At 41.6% G+C, this 16,620-nt stretch overlaps 1 protein-coding gene across 1 annotated transcript in view; it reads right to left on the bottom strand.

The window, feature by feature from the left end:
- ALDH1L1 (aldehyde dehydrogenase 1 family member L1) overlaps positions 1-7,147 on the bottom strand; it is a 133,421-nt gene extending 126,274 nt beyond the window's left edge. The window contains exon 1 of the mRNA XM_074340449.2: positions 7,004-7,147. The gene's annotated coding sequence lies outside the window, so the exon portion shown is untranslated. The remainder of the gene's footprint in view (positions 1-7,003) is intronic.
- Between the last annotated feature and the right edge of the window lie 9,473 nt (positions 7,148-16,620).

Raw genomic sequence — 16,620 nt, 5'->3', positions numbered from 1 at the left:
AGAATTGTACACCTGAAATCTATGTAATGTTACTAACAATTGTCACCCCAATAAATTAAAAAGAATAAAGAAAGAAAGCAGACAGTGTCCACTAGATTGCCACGGGGTTGTGAAATTTAATTTGGGGAATGTAATCAATAATATTGTAAAGATTTTGAACGGTATTCGATGGACACTTTTCTCATTAGGGAGACCACCTCAGGGATGACGTAGATGCCTGATCACTGCAATGTACACTGAAACTGAAGCTGAACAGTAATGAATGTAAACTACAAGTGTATATATATATATATATATATACATACAAGAAGTGGAGTACAGCATTAGGAATAGAGACAGTGGAAATGTAATGGCTGTGTGTGATGTCAGAGGGTAGTGGATGGGGGGAGAGGGGTAGACACAGTGTGAGGGGTATAAATGATAAACGTCTAAGTATTACTTTGTTTTGTGCACTTGAAACTAATAAAAAAAACCTTACTGAATAGTTAATTGGCAAAGGGTATGCCTTTATAGACCTTTTTCTGAAGACATCATTAAAGAAAATAATACAGGAGAAAATTTAATGTAAATGTAACCAGTATGCCTCGGACTATTTTTGAGATGCATTTTTTTTAAACGGTTGTTTGAGAACAATTAAACTGGGAATTAGAATGGAAAGATTACAATGAAGCATTGTATTTGATGTTAATATCCTGCTCAGCAAAGAGAAATTACTCCAACCGTAATTCACAGCTATTTCTGTTTTCCAACATCAATCAATCAAATGCATTGGGTTCTCATTATAATCTATGTACTATTCCAAGTTCTATGGAAAGTAAAGTTATTTTCAAAAGACAAGAAAAAAAAAAAGTAGAGCAAAAATCAATGAAATTGAAAACAGTAAATCAATAGAGAAAAATAATAAAACCAAAAGTAGTTTCTTTTGAAACATGAGTAAAATTGATAAGTCTATAGCCAGACTAAGAAAAAAATCCCAGAAAAGACACAAATTACTAATATTAAATATGAGAGAAGGGCCGTCATTACTGATCCTATAATCATAAAATAATAAAAGAATATTATAAATAATGCCACACCCACAAATTTGATAAGTTAAATGAAATGGAACAATTTTTTGAAATACACAATTTACCAAAACTCATACAAGGAGAAACACATAATCTAAATAGGCCTATGCTTGTTAAATATACTGAATCAATAATTAATACCATCTCAAAACACAAAGCACCGAACATTTAATGAAGAAATTATACCAATTCTCTGCAATCTGTTTCAGAAAATAAAAACAGAGGGAATGTTTTCTAACTTTTTCTATCAGGGGAGCATTGTCCTAATAAAAAACAAACATAGTATAAGAAAGGGAAAGTTCACACCAATATCTTTCATGAACATAGATATTAAAATCCTCAACAATATATCAGCAAATGGATAATGTGTAAAAAGTATTATCCACCACAAGCAAGTGAGATTTATTCTAGGTATCGAAATTCAAAAATCAATTTTTGTAATTGATCACATCAACAGGCTAAAATAAAATAGAAAAATCATATGAACACATAAATAGATGTAAAAATGCATTTTACAAAATCAAACACCCATTGATGGTAAAAATTCTAAGCAAATTAGGAATAGAGAGAAATTTCACTTGATGAAGACATCTACAAAAACGTATAGCTAACATCATACTTAACGGTGAGAGACTAGAAGCTTTCCCACTAAGATTAGGAGTAGAGCAAGGGTGTTCCCTCTTATTACTCCTATTCAACATCCTACTGGAAATTCTAACACAATAACACAGAATAGAAAATAAAATGTATACAGACTGGGAAGGAAAAAATAAACTTTTTTCACAGACGACATGATTGTCTATGCAAAATGTCTCAAAGAATCAAAGACTCCTGGAACTAATAAGCAATCATAGCAAGGTTACAGGATACAAGTTTAATGTACAAAAGTCAATTGGTTCTTATATGTCACCAATTAATGATTAAGATTTGAAATTAAAAAAACACCATAACATTTATGTTAGCACCAAAAAATGAAATTATTTAGGTATTAATCTAACAAAATATGTAAACTATCTCTATGAGGAAAACCACAAGACTCTGATGAAAGAAACCAAATAAAACCTAAATAAATGGAGAGATATTCCATATAACATGGATAGGAAAACTCAATATTGTCAAGATATCTGTTATGTCTAACTTGATCTATAGATTCGACACAATGTCAATTAAAATTCCAGCAAATTAGGGGGCAGCCAGTTGGCTCAGTTGGTTAGAGTGCAGTGCTCATAACACCCAGGTCGCCAGTTCGATTCCTACATGGGCTAGTGAGCTGCGCCCTCCACAACTAGATTGAAAAACAATGACTCCACAACTAAATTGAAAACAATGACTTGACTTAGAGATGAGTTGCATCCTCCACAACTAGGTTGAAAACAATGACTTGACTTGGAGCTGAGCTGGGCCCTCCACAACTAGCTTGAAAAAAAACAAACACAACTTGACTTGGATCTGATGGGTCCTGGAAAAACACACTGTTCCCCAATATTCCCCAATTAAAAAAAAAAAATATCCCAACAAGTTATTTTGTGGATATCAACAGACTGATTCTAAAGTTTATGTGGAAAGACAAAAGATCTGGAATATTCAATACAATATTGAAGGAGAGGAGCAAAGTCAAAGGGCTGAAACTACATGACTTTAAGACTTACTGTGAATCTACAGTAATCAAGACACTATGGTATTAGGAAAACAATAGACAAGTAGATCAATAGACAGAATAGAGAACCCAGAAATAAACTGGTTTTTGACAAAGGAGCAAAGGCAATACAGTGGAGAAAAGATAGACTTTTCAACAAATGATTCTTGAACAATTGAATATCTACATGCAAAAGAAAAATAATGACTCAAACTCATTAATAAACCTAAATATAAAATGTAGAACTGTAAAAGTCCTAGAAGATAATATAAGAGAATATGTAGTTGACCTTGGGTTTGGCTTTTTAGGTACAGCACCAAAAGCACAATTCATGAACAAAAAAAAAAAAAATGAATTGGACTTCATTAAAATTTAAAACTTCTGCTCTGTAGAAGACACTATTTAAGAGAATAAAAAGAAGCCATAGATAGGAAAAACTCTTTGCAAAACACATATCTGATAAATGACTGATATTCAAAGAATCCTTAAAACTCAAAAATAAGATAACAAACTATCCAATTAAAAAATGGGGGAAAGATCTGAACAGACATCTCACCAAAGAAGATATGCAGATGGCAAATAAGCATATGAAAAGATGCTCAACATCGTATGTCATTAGGGATTGCAAATTTAAACAACAGTGAAATACCTGTACACACCTGTCAGAATGACTACAATCCAAAACATTGACAATACCAAGTGCTGACAAGGATGTGGAGCAACAGGAACTCTCATTCATTGCTGGTGGGAATGCAAAATGGTGCAGCCACTTTGGAAAATAGTTTGGCAGTATTTTACAAAACTAAACATACTCTTTCCATACAATCCAGCAATCACACTGCTTGGTATTTACTTAAATGAGTTGAAAATTTACATCTACACAAAAACCCGCACATGGATTTATGGCAGCTTTGTTTCTAATTAGTAAAACTTGGAAGCAATCAATATGTCTATCAGTAGGTACATGGATATATGTACTGTACTGTGGTATCCAGACAATTGTATATTACTCAGTGCTAAAAAGAAATTATCTATGAAGCCCCAGAGAGAGATAGAGGAAGCTTAGATGCATAGTACTTAGTAAAAGAAGCCAATATTAAAAGCCAATATACTGTACAATTCCAACTATATGGCAGTCTCAAAATGGGAAAACTAGGGAGAGAGTAAAAAGATCTGTGGTTACCAGGGATTTGTGAGGAAAAAGGAGGAATGAACTGGTGGAGCACAAAATATATTTTTTACAGTAGATAAACCATTATCTACTATAATGACAAATGCAGGTCATTATATATCTGTCAAATCCCATATGATATACAACAAAAGAGAATCCTAATGTAAACTTGTGGACTTTAGTTACTATAATGTATCAATATTGAATTACTAAGAAAAACAAATGTACCACACTGATGCCAATGCAAGAAGTTAATAATAAAGGAAAGTAGGGTGGTGGGGGGTAGGCCTGAGGGAGTATATGAGAACTCTCTGTGCTCTCTGCTCAATTTTTCTGTAAACTCAAAATTTTTATAAAATATAGTCTATTAACTTAATTAATTAGATAAATTAATTAAAATCTATCTCTATAGTTCACATCTTACTCCAAAATACAGTTAAATTGGGTTAAAACTAAATATTTAAAATATTAAATATAGCAAGAAAACATGAAATATTAGAAAATACTAGTAAATACTGGGCTTTACAAGCCTTACACTAAAAAACAAATGTAAAAGAAAGTATGTGATAAACTTTCATACATGAAGATTTTACATGTCTCTGAAGCAATTTGCCAAAAGAAAAAAAAAAAACAAAAACCATGTTCAAATCACAAGTAATCAAAAACTTGTTTTTTTTTAATTTTATTAAATTTATTGATTTAATAATAAAACAAAACTATAATTCTATAAAATTGGAAGATATTTAAAACAATATAAATATCCTATGTTGGCTAGGTTATAGGGAAATAGACAATCTTATATACCTCTGATAGTGGTATATGATAAGTGGATAACTTAGTGCACTGATAAATCGGTGTAATAAATATCAAAATCCTCCCACCCCCCACCCCCCACCCCCCTTACCCTCTGGGAGATGAGGGTAAGGGGGATCGAATATATGGTGATGGAAGGAGAACTGACTCTGGGTGGTGAACGCACAATGGGATTTATAGATGATGTAATACAGAATTGTACACCTGAAATCTATGTAATTTTACTAACAATTGTCACCCCAATAAATTTAATAAAATAAAATTTAAAAAATATATCAAAATCCTAAAAATAGTTCTTTTCTTCTGACTGAGCAATTTAACTTATGTTTGAACAAGCAAATAAAGACGTATTTTTAAATCACACATTCACACTGGGTAAGCCATGGAGCAGATATAAATGACAGTGTAATCTGTTTCATGCCCAGCAATTTACAAGCCAAAACACCCAACAGGAAAAACACCACTATAATTTTTTAAAGAGTGTGTGCAAGCACCTTAAAATGTTTGTGTACTTGCAGTGTAAAAAAGCCTGAAAGTCGCTGGGTAGAGTTTTTGGGGTCTTTTGTCTTGTTTTGTTTCGTGACTGCAATTATCTTTTTCTTTCCAGAATATTGTTTTGTTTTTTCTTTTCTACACTGGGCACGTATTCTTCGTTGAAAAATAAAGGAGTGCGAAACAAGACTTCTTTGGAAGCTGGAAGGTAGAGTCTAGGAGCCACCTGGTGGGGCTGTTGTTCCAGTTGAGGAGCAATGGGTGGGGCCTCAGGCAACCTTGGCCCTTGGTCACAGAAATATCGAGTGCAATGATGGGAAGAAGCCGGAAAAAGGGGACTACAGAGCCCCACGTGGGCCATCTGGCAGCCTTCTAGCCTTTGCCTCTTTTTTGAGTTGGCACCACTCAGTGTCCTTGACCCAGGCGGTGCGTGGGTGTTACCTTAGGCAGAAAGAATAGGGACGTGGGGGGATAGAGGGAGGACATAGCGATGCTGTGGGGCGGCCCTAGCAGCATTAGGACTGCAATGGCTTCCCAGGCCTCCTACCCCAAACCCCCACCTAGGATTGTCTCCTCAGGACCCAGCTCCCAGGTCCCGCCTGGAGGGGAGCTGTGTTTGTGCTGTGCAGGAGCAGCAACTCTGAGTCCCTTGTTCTCATGTTGTAGTGTTGCCACCCACTAAGGGATGGTGCTCTAGAAGACGGCAGAGGCTCAGCTAAGCTGCCAGGTGGTCAGCCTTCATTCAGCCACAGGTGTCCCATTCCTCTAAGTGCCCTTTGGAAGGTACAAAGCTGACTCCCCTCCTGCAATCAGCCTGTTCAGCTTGGCACCTGGTAGGCAGCACGCTTGTCCCTCCCACAGCCAGGGTCCGCTGGGGGAGTGTCTTTTCTAAGGTCCTGAACATAGGGAAAGGCCACAGTGCACTGCTACCTAGACCAACAGAGGCTGCAGACCTGGGTTCAACTTTGGAGAATCACTTCCATCTCTCAGCCTCATGTCTCCCAACATTGTTTCGAAGGTTAATAACCAGTCAACTTTCACAGAGGGCTTCCTAGGGCCAGACATGATGCATAATCTCATGTGATTCTCGAGCAACCTTAGGAGGTAGGCACAATTATTTATCGCCCCTCCCAATTTCAGCCACAGAAACTAAGATTCAGAGCTTAAGAAACTTGCTCAAGGTCACAGAGTAGTGGTCAGTGGGGAGGGACGCCAAAGCCCACACCTCTTATCCCCGAGTTTGAGACTACTTGTTAAATTGTCTCTGTCCCCACCTAAGGGAGAATTCTGTCTCTCCTAGGCAGCTGGTAAATGAGCGGCGAACCCCCTCCCGCGCCCCGGGATGGGGGGCAGGCTGGGCTATGGGTAGGGCAACCCCAGGGTCCTGGCTCCTCTTTCACAGGACCAATGGGGGGGGCGGGGGGATTCTTCCCAATCCCGAGAATGGGGTAAGGGGTTTAGGAAAGGGGCAGATGGCCCAGGGGTCCCCCTGTCACAGACAATCCGTGTCACCTTTGGCTTGTCCCCTTTTCTCTCCAAGCCTCAGTTTTCTCTTCTGTAAGCCGGGCCTATAATGCCCACCCCACAGGTTGGAGCGGGCTCTGTTAAGCTCTGTCCTCCCTGCCCAGCCCCCTGTCGCGGTCGTCTAGACTGAAGATCCCAGGCCAGGCTGGAGGTTCGGCTGCCCCAAGGGGAACCCGGGATCCGGATCCCAGGCCCCACGTTCCTGTGGTGAGGCTCGTGGAGCCCCCGGGACCCCCGTAGGGGCGAACTGGGGTAGCCTGCCTTCCTCTGGGCGGGGGTTCGGGGTGCGCCGGGACTCACCAAGCAGGGAAGGAGGTGCAGGCGTTGCGGGCCAGAAGGGACTTCTGAGAGCCGCGGTCTGGGAACTGTGGCTGACGCAGTCTGGCCCTGAGCGGCAGAGAGGTGGGACCCGCGCCGGCCAGTCCGGGAGCCACAGTCAAGGTCAGAGCTCGGGAGGGGAGAGGCGCCCGGCAGAGGCGAGAAAGGCGGGGGACGCGGGAAGAGCAGAAAGTCACTCTGGGCGGGGGTGGGAAGGACTCTCACAAACTCTGAGACCGTGGCGCGACGCATCATTCACCCTCTCTGGGCCTGCTTGCATTTATAGGGAAGACTTGCTACAGACCCTTCCAGAATTCACGGGGCTTTGAAAAGGCCCAAGCGCCACGAGTTTATGAGTACTTGCAAGGCTGAAATTGGTAAAGGGAAACTCTCGCCAAACCGGGTAATTTTCATTCATTCACTCACTCACTCACTCACTCACTCACTCACTCACTCACTCACTCACTCACTCAAAAATAATGTACCAAGTTCCTGCCATATGTTGTGGACACGAGGCAGAGTCAAATAAGATCCTTGCTCTCTGAACCTCCATGAACCTGAGAGAGTCAGTAACTGCGCGTCTGGGTTTCTGCCTGCAGTGTCCTTCCTGCCTTTCTAGGCAATTCCTCTTCTTCCAGTGCTCCCTTCCACCTAATCGGTATGCCAGGAACACCTCCCCTGTCTCCCAACCTGACCAATCCTGCCTCAGGCAGGGTTATTTGTTTCCTTCTGGGCCAAGGAAAATCAGGGGAAAAAAGAATACAGAGGAAAATAAATCTGCCCATTTTTTCCTGCAATCCATCCTCTATTCAAGTGGGTCCTTCTGCCTGGAATGCCCCTCCTGCCACACCCACTGCTGGACTTCTCTATGCCTTTCCTACCTTCACTTCTTTGGAGGGCTCTCGCTACCTGAGTTCCAGACACCTGGACCTCTATTCAGGGCCTGAACACATCAAAGCTTGCTCCAGCCTCAGGGCTTTTACATTGGCCTCTGCTGGAACATTCTTTTCTTAAATACTACAGAGGCAGCCCTCTCTCACCTTCGCCTTTGTATTGAGGCTTACATATCAAATATCTGATGCAGAGCCTTAGAGAAGCTATTCCAGGTATAGCTTAGAGAAGCTAACACAGTCTAAAGAAGTCCCTCAGCCACTCCCTATCACGTTACCGTTGTATTTCTTTCACAGCGCTTACTGTATATCTGAGATTTTCTTGTTCGTTATTTCTTGTTTATTACCTGTCTCTACCACTAGACTCTAAGCTCTCTAAAGGTAGGAAACTGGTGTGATGCATTCACTGTTGTATTCCCAATAACAGTGATGGCACATAGTAGATGCTAAATGTTTGTTGAATGGCTTAATGTCCACATACCAGGATGAACACCCAAGATTGAGGTGACCCATCTCTACTGAGCCCTCTAGCCCATTCTCAGGAATTGTCCCCTTGTTCTTTCTGCTCCAGTCTCCAGTTTTCCTGGCTATCCCTCACATATACCGACCTTCTTGACTCATGAACTTTCCACGTGCTATTCATCTTTTTCCCCAAGGGAATCCCATTCATACTTCAGGAGGTTCCTACTTAAATATCACATCTTCAGGGACTCTTTTCCTGGGCACACACCCACTAGAACAGATCCTTCATTATATGATCACAGAGGGCCCTCTAATTTTCCTTCATGCATTCTCCCCGCCCATTGTAATTTTGTCATGGCTTCTGGGATTATTTGATTGACATGTCTCCCCCACTAGAACCTGAGGGCAAAGACCATCTTAGTCCCCAGGAATTCCCCAACACTTAATTTAGTGTTTTGTGTTCAGAAAGTGATCAATAAAATTTGTAGGATAAATGACTGAATATCAGGAGCCTGGAATGTGAAAGCAGTGTGAGCAGAAATTTGAAGCTAGAATAGAGAAGGCAGAATGATAGGAGGTAACAGGAACCCCCCCAAAGAATGACTTGTACATTGGACACCCCAAAAAGGTGTTAGTAAATCAGAGAAGAACCCATAGTCTAAAGGGGAACAAAGAGCAGGAAAGGAGAGATGTTTAAGCAGGAAGTTTAGTGACACTGCCACCTGCAGTAACATACAAAGTAGAAAACGTGCCAAATGAACTGGGCAATCTGGCTAAGGAAATTTTCAGGTAGAATGTTGAAGGTGTTCCTGGCTTATTCTTACTTCATATACTAAAATGTGAGAGAAGAGAGATAAGCCAAAAGAAGGACCGTTAAGTAAAAAGGGACCAAAATGTGCTGGTTTTTAAAGTTCCCAGTTTCTCCAGATGTCAAATGATGCTAAAATTAACAAACAACTTCCAGGCAAAGATGTAATCCAGGGCCATGCCAGGAAAAGTTGGCCAAAAGATGATGCCAAAGGTGGGGCTGTAAATCCTTTGTTAATTTCTCAAAAAAATCCTAAGTGACACCTCAAGAGTATTCAGTTAAACAGTAGAACTTCCAAGAAGCTTAAAGTTGTCATTCAGCCAAAGCCCAAGGTAGAGAAGGGTTTACTTCAAAGAGATTCCAGTTGTCTAAAGGAGTAAACCTCAAAAAGATTTACATAAGACACACCGTTTTTAAAAGAACTATATTGGCAAAATGGTGCCAGCTTGGAGATTGGACTGAAAGGATCAGAGATAGTACAAAATGAAAAGAGACTTCTGGAAGCCCCTTCTACCCATCCACCCCAATTCTACTGGCAAGAAGTACCCTGACAAAGCACACAGATATAAACATGAACTACATTTCATGGAAACAAAAAGATGACTTGAGAGCACAACAAAGACTTCGAAGGTAGAACCGAGAGCATCGAGAGGTCAGAGTCAGACTGAGTCCTAATCAAGGAACTTCCAACATCAGCCTAGATCAATTTCAGAATTGCCAGCTCCAGTTCCCTAGTGACACCTGTGTGCCTCTCATCTCTATCCTCTTTGAACAATACTATCTACAGTGGTCATGCTATACTTACCCCACCATTGTATGTTGTGTGGCAGGCATAGGAGTGCAGACTACTTATCCCTGTAACTCACAGGTGTGCAAATTGAGAACTGTACTCAAGGGGTTACATTGAAGGAAATACATCCAAGGAGTATCCTTCACAGAACCTGATTTAGATGCAGATTCTGGACTTCAAGCTCATTCTATAGTAGGATGGGACTTTGGGAGGGAGGTTTGGAAGGTATATGTTTTGCATGTGGGAGGACTGTAAATAATTTGTGGCCATTGGGTGGACTGTGGTAATTTTAAAACTCTTTGATACTCCCTCCTTCAAGAGCATAAGTGCAATTCTTTGAGCCCTTGAGCATGAGCTGTACTCAGTGACTTGCTTCTAACACATGAAATATGGTGGAAGTGACAGCATGTGGCTTCTGAATTCATCATTTCATGGACCAGATAGAGAAATGGGGTCTGAGGTCAGAGAGTGGCAGAAACCAGCTCTTCTGTATCCTTGAACTCTATGATACTCTCTGAATGAGTCATACTGAACCCACCTCTGCCAGCTCAATTCACTCTGCCAGGAATGTCCCTTCACTCATCTATCTGAGCTTATGCTTCAGGGATTGGCTTATGTATTATATTTCTTTGGGGAAGCCTTCTCCAGACCTCTTCCCTTGGGAATTCCCACATTTATGCACAGATCACACTCTAATATAAATTCCACATGTCTGTCTGTCTGTCTGTCTCTCAACTGCAAGGCCCCTAAGGGCAAAGACAGGGACTACTTCATCTGTAGACCCCAGAGCCCTGAATGGACCCTGACTCAAAAAAGGCACGGATGGTTGAGTGTGGATGGAGGATGTGCCCAACAGAAAAAGCCAATGCTTAAGCTTTCTGTAGATTCCTAGGTGTCCGGGAGGACAGTGGGTACTTGCACAGCCCTATGTTGTGGGTAAGGGGATGGGACTACTGATCCAATCCAGGGACAGTTTAGAGGATGAGTGGGTGACCAGAAGGCTAGAGAGATAGATTCACTTTCTGTTGTGTAAGAATGACTCAGCTTGTACTTTAGGAACTCAGTAACTCAGTGTACATTTCCTGCAAAGGAAACATTAACTTGTCAAGGTCTATAGCCTTTGGGAAATCAAAATGAGCAAAGCACATGACCTGAACTTTCTTTGCAAATTTGGGGCCAGTATTCCCCTTTGTTCAACTCCTGAGGCCTCTTGTTCAAACACAAAATGAGACCATCCCATGCTTCTACATTGCTTTTTGAATTACTCATGGTGTCACCTGATGTCCCTTCCCTTAGAACCTCTCCCCATTGGGAACCTAGAATTCAGGATGGTTTTCCTTGATATTTCCCCTAAAATGATCAACGTGTGATTTTACATATTGCTTTATGATCCATTCTAGCTGCTATAACACAGTACACACTGGGTGGCTTATAAACAACGAAAATTTATTTCTCTCAGATTTGGAGACTAGAAGTAGAGATCAGGGTACCAGCATAGTTAGGTGAAGGCCCTCTTCTACATCACAAACTTCTCATGTGTCCTCACATGGGCTCCATGGGGGTTTCTTTTATAAGGACACTAATCTCCTTGATGGGGCTCCACCCTCAAAACCTAATCACCCCCAAAGTTCTCACCTCCTAATACCATCACCTTTGGGGTTTAAGATTTCAGCATATGAACCTGGGGGATACATGAACATTCAGATCATAGTACATATAGAGGTAAAAATATGAGTTAACCTTAATATAGCTCCAGGCGTTCAACCAAGACACATCTGAGAATCTAGAGTCACAAACAAAAATGTTTCTGAAAAGCTAAACTAACAGGAAGTTCACAGCCATCCTTCTGTGAGGGTCTCACCAGCTTCAGGCAGAGCCTGTTGACCCCTGTGTAAAATCAAACCTTAGGGTTGTTTTTGTATTCCTAGTGCCTGGAACAGCTCCTGGCCTGAAGATGACCCCCAGGAGATTATTGCCAAGGACTAAATGAGAATAGTGGAGAGTCAGGTTCAGACTCCCTCGGGTACTTATAGTCCAGTGTGGGAGATGAACGTGCAGATACAGCAGAAATCAAAGATGAGGAAGTGATATAAACTGTGAGAGGGAAAAAATTAAGAGAGGGAGTCTAGGGTGCATTATGATTCCTTGGGAGGAGGAGGCATGGCAGGACTGGGATGAATTTAATTAGGAAAAAATGAGAAAGATTCCAGATGGAGAGAAGAGTAAGAATGGATGCAGGGTGCATAGAAACAGGGACATATAAGTGGTTTCCAAGGAACGATGAGAAAGCATGACTCATCATGCTCAACATGTAACTGATTGAGAGGTCTGCGGTCCTGAGAACATGCAACATGGGGCAAGGAGATTGCGTTTTACCCTGAGATCCAGTGGCAGCCAGACACGTGATTTTATTGGCCAGGACCATTTCAGAAGCATTTGGATGACATTGATTTGCTATTAATAACTTTTATTTTGCAAAGTAAGAACATTTAAAAAAAATCAATTTCCTGGAATATTATTCATCCTTAAAAAGGAAGGAAATTCCGAGACATGCTAAAACATGAATGAACTTTAAGGACATTAGGCTTTGTGAAATAAGCCAAACATAAAAGGATATACACTATATTATTCCGCTTATATGAGGTTCCTAGAGTAGTCAAATTCATAGAGAAAAGAAATAGAATGGTGGTTGCCAGGGGCTACAGGGAGTGAGGAACGGGGAGTTAGTGTTTAATGGGTACAGAGTTTCAGTTTGGGAAGATGAAAAAATTCTCAAGATGGACAGTGGTGATGGTTGCACAACAATGTGAGTATACTTAATGCCACTGAACCAAATATTTTAAATGGTTAAGATGGTAAATTTTGTGTTCTTTTACCACAATTAAGTTTTAAAAAATAAATTTCCACTGGTCATGATAATTTCATTTAAAAGGCTATTTAGCACCAAAAAGCTTTAAGGAACAATTGGATTTGTTGAAAACTCTGTCCCAGTTCACTGCTGGTTGTGGGCCCAGCATTTGGGAAGCAGTGCTCTAGCTCTAAGTAGCAGCAGTGTCTGCATTTGAGAAACATGAGATGGAGAGACTGGAAAGCAGGAGACAAGTGAGAAGTGGGCAGCACTGGTCTCAGAGGATATGGGGTGGTGCCCAGGGCCAGCGACAGCCGAGCTCTTACCACCTCTACGCTATAAGGGTCTGGGAGCAGGGGCATACAGCATTTACCACACCCAAAGGAGGACAGTGTGGAGAGAGGGCTGTTTGAGAGGAGTGGTGAACTTGGGCAAAGACACAGCCAGCCACAAGGGAGAGCCAAAGAATTAATACTATCTCACTCTCCTCCCTCTCTCCTCAGATCTCCTTCCAGGATTCCCTAATGTTTGGGTAACTAGAAGTCAGAGGCAAAAAGGCCATGAATGCAGTCCTTCCAGGTCAAATTCCTGAGCACCAAGCAGCAAGAGAAGGAAGAAAGTGGACCTAGAAAGATCAACAGATGACCTGGTACTGTACAATTAGGAGAGAGGCCACCCAAGTTCAATGGAGGAAACTTAATATGAAGCAGTAGTTATAGAAACATTAGAAGAGCTGAGGGTGCAGACAATAAATGGTGAGGCAACCCAGAGATTAGCAGCAAACAGGAAGTTGAAACCACCCTAAGGCCGGATAGACTGACAAAGAAAAGATGAAGTCACTGGTGGCTCTCATATTGCTAAAACCAATGCACATACTTTTCGCCCCATCTTGATCTCTCCATAGCAGTCAACACTGTTTACCCCCTGTGTCAGTCATACCTGATTGCTGAAAACACTTGCCCTGCTCTGCTCCAAGTTGCAGAGCTCTGAAATTGGAGTCAGCCAGCAGGAGAAAACAAACAAACAAATAAACAAACATAAAAGAGGACAATGTGGAACTGGGACTGGCAGGGCTGCCCAGGAAGATAGAACACTCAGCCACTCCTGGAGATGCAGCCTGAAGCCCAGAGAAATTATGTAGGCTTACTCTCTTATTCTCTTCCCCCAGGGCTTCCCAGTGCCTAAACAGACTGGAAGGCACTCACTGGGCAGGAGCCTGAGAAATGTGGTTCGCTGGGGCCAGGAACCTGCAGTATGGAATGGGGTGGGGCACAGGCAAGAAATACAGGTATGAGCAACCAGGTATATGACTATCACAGGGAGCCAAGAGCTTTGACTGCTACAGAGAGGACAAGATGGGGAAAATAGTATGGGTAGTAGGTTTGGCAACATGAAAGGCATTGTACCTTCAGTGAGCACTGTGTCAAGAATAATGGGAGCAGAGCTATCATGGAAGGGGTGAGAAGTGAGTGTGCAGTGAAGACATGGAGACTTGTGAAGTGTTTGGCTGTTAAGGGGAAGATAACAAGAGATGGCAAGATGGGAGAAAGACCTGGAGTCAAGGAAAAACATTTTTAATGAGAGAGACTTAAGAGTATAAAAAGCCTGTGGGAAGGATTCAGCTCAGAAGGGAAAACTGAATGTACAGGGAAGAAAAGGGAAAATTAGTAGTGTCTATTGTTCTTGAAAAGGTGGAAAGGGAAGGCATCCAAAAACAGATTCAGGGAGTGACCTTCTATGACACTGCAACCAGTGAGAAGTAACGCAGGCAGATAGATGGATTGGATGAGTGGGTATGTAGGTGTATGGTTGAATGGATATATGGATGGATGGATGGATGGATGGATGGATGGATGGATGGATGGATGGATGGATGGATGGATATGTAGATGGGTGGATGGGTGGATGGATGGATGGATATGTGCATGGGTGGAAGGATGAATATGTAGATGTGTAGATGGGTGGGTGGGTGGATGGCTGGCTATGTAGATGGATAGATGGATGGGTGATACATGAATGGTGGATTTCCTCTACCTCTGTTTCATGTTGGTACAAGATGGTAGATCTCACCTCATAGCTTTCATTCTTTCTCTAAACAGCAAGGTGAGATCATCTGTTAAGGTGGGAAGGAGGAAAGAGTGTTGGTTTGAGAAAGTTGGAGTAGCCTGTGTAGTGTTGGGGGCTCATTTGAGATGGTTGATCATATAAGTACCAGTCAAGATGGCGCAGTAGGTAAACACTGTGCTTACCTTCTCTCACAACCACACCAAAATCACAACTAAATGACAAAACAACCATCTTTGATAATCACCTGAAATCTTGCTGAACCAAAGCCCTACAACTAAAGACAAGAGAAGAAGCCACCTTGAGACTGGTAGGAGGGGCAGAGACTCTGAACAGGTGGGTCCCACACCCATGTGTGACCATTAAAAATCAGGAAGGATATCTCTCCTGTGGAGGTCACTCTCAGAGGAGCAAAGGGTCCCAGCCCCTGCCCAGCCCAGGGTTTCAGCGCCAGAAGAGAAGTCCCCATAATTTCTGGTTGTGAAAACCAGTGGAGATTGTGGCTGAGTGAGACGAAGGGAGGCTGCACTACCAGGAGCTCCTCTTAAAGTAATCATGCACAGACTTACTGATGGAATCACTGGCTCTGAGCTCCAGCATTGGGGCAGCAGCTGGAGAGCTGGCAGGGACATATATGTTGGGGAACTGAGTTGTCTGGCTTCAAAATGGGGCCTGAAGGGGCAGCTCTCTCGCAGATGGAGAAGTTGGGAGGCCACTGTTTTTTTGTTGAGCCTTCCCCCTTCCTTGTGAGCAGATGGAGGCGGTTGCCATATCTGTGTCCATCAAGCTGGCTAACACCATTGGTTCGCCATGCCCTAGTGATTTGAGACTCTGCCCCACCCAACTTTCAGGTACACCCAAATAATTTCCAGTGGCTTTTTTATACAAACTGCCTGCCTTGGCTCATGCTGAAGGCTTCCCTAGGTCTTTGAAAGTTTTATGGAACCCAGAAAAACAGCATCTGGCTTGAGTGTGTCCTGTACCTCTGGTCAGAAGGGATTGGCAGGAAATATTCAAAGTGGTGAAAACTAAGGACCTACAACCAAGATTACTATATCCAGCAAAGCTAACACTTAGAATCAAAGACCAGATAAAGAGCTTCCCAGACAAGAAAAAGCTAAAGGAGTTCATCACCACCAAACCAGTATTGCAAGGAATCTTAGAGGTTGTTCTTTAAGATGGAAAAAAAAAAGACAAATATATGAATGATAAAATGGCATAACTACATACCTATCAACAATTACTTTAAATGTAAATGGTTTAAATGCTCCAATCAAAAGATAGGGAGTTGAATGGATAAGAAAACAAGACCCTTACATATGCTGACTACAAGAGACTCACTTCATATCAAAAGACACACAGAGACTGAAAGTAAAGTGATGAAAAAGATATTTCATGAAAATGGAAACAAACACACAAAATCTGGGTAGCAATACTTATATCAGACAAAATAGATTTTAAAACAAAGACTATAACAAGAGACAAAGAAGGACCTAGTAATCCCACTTCTGGGTAATTTATTCAAAGAAACCCAAAATACTACTTTGAGGCGATGTGCTCATCCATATGTTCACTGCAGTATAATTTACAAAAGCTAAAATATGAAGGCAACCTAGGTATCCCTGAATGGATGAATGGATAAAGAAGAGGTGGTATGATGTGTGATCAAAACATATGGTGAATTGTCAATAATATTGTAATAACTATGTATGGTGTCAGATGGGTACTAGATATATC

Source organism: Rhinolophus sinicus, chromosome 4, assembly GCF_057876585.1.
Source record: "Rhinolophus sinicus isolate RSI-liver-muscle chromosome 4, RSI-T2T, whole genome shotgun sequence".
Classification (NCBI taxonomy): domain Eukaryota; kingdom Metazoa; phylum Chordata; class Mammalia; order Chiroptera; family Rhinolophidae; genus Rhinolophus; species Rhinolophus sinicus.
Note: the sequence above shows the minus strand (reverse complement) of the source record. Positions and strands in the feature narration are given on the sequence as shown.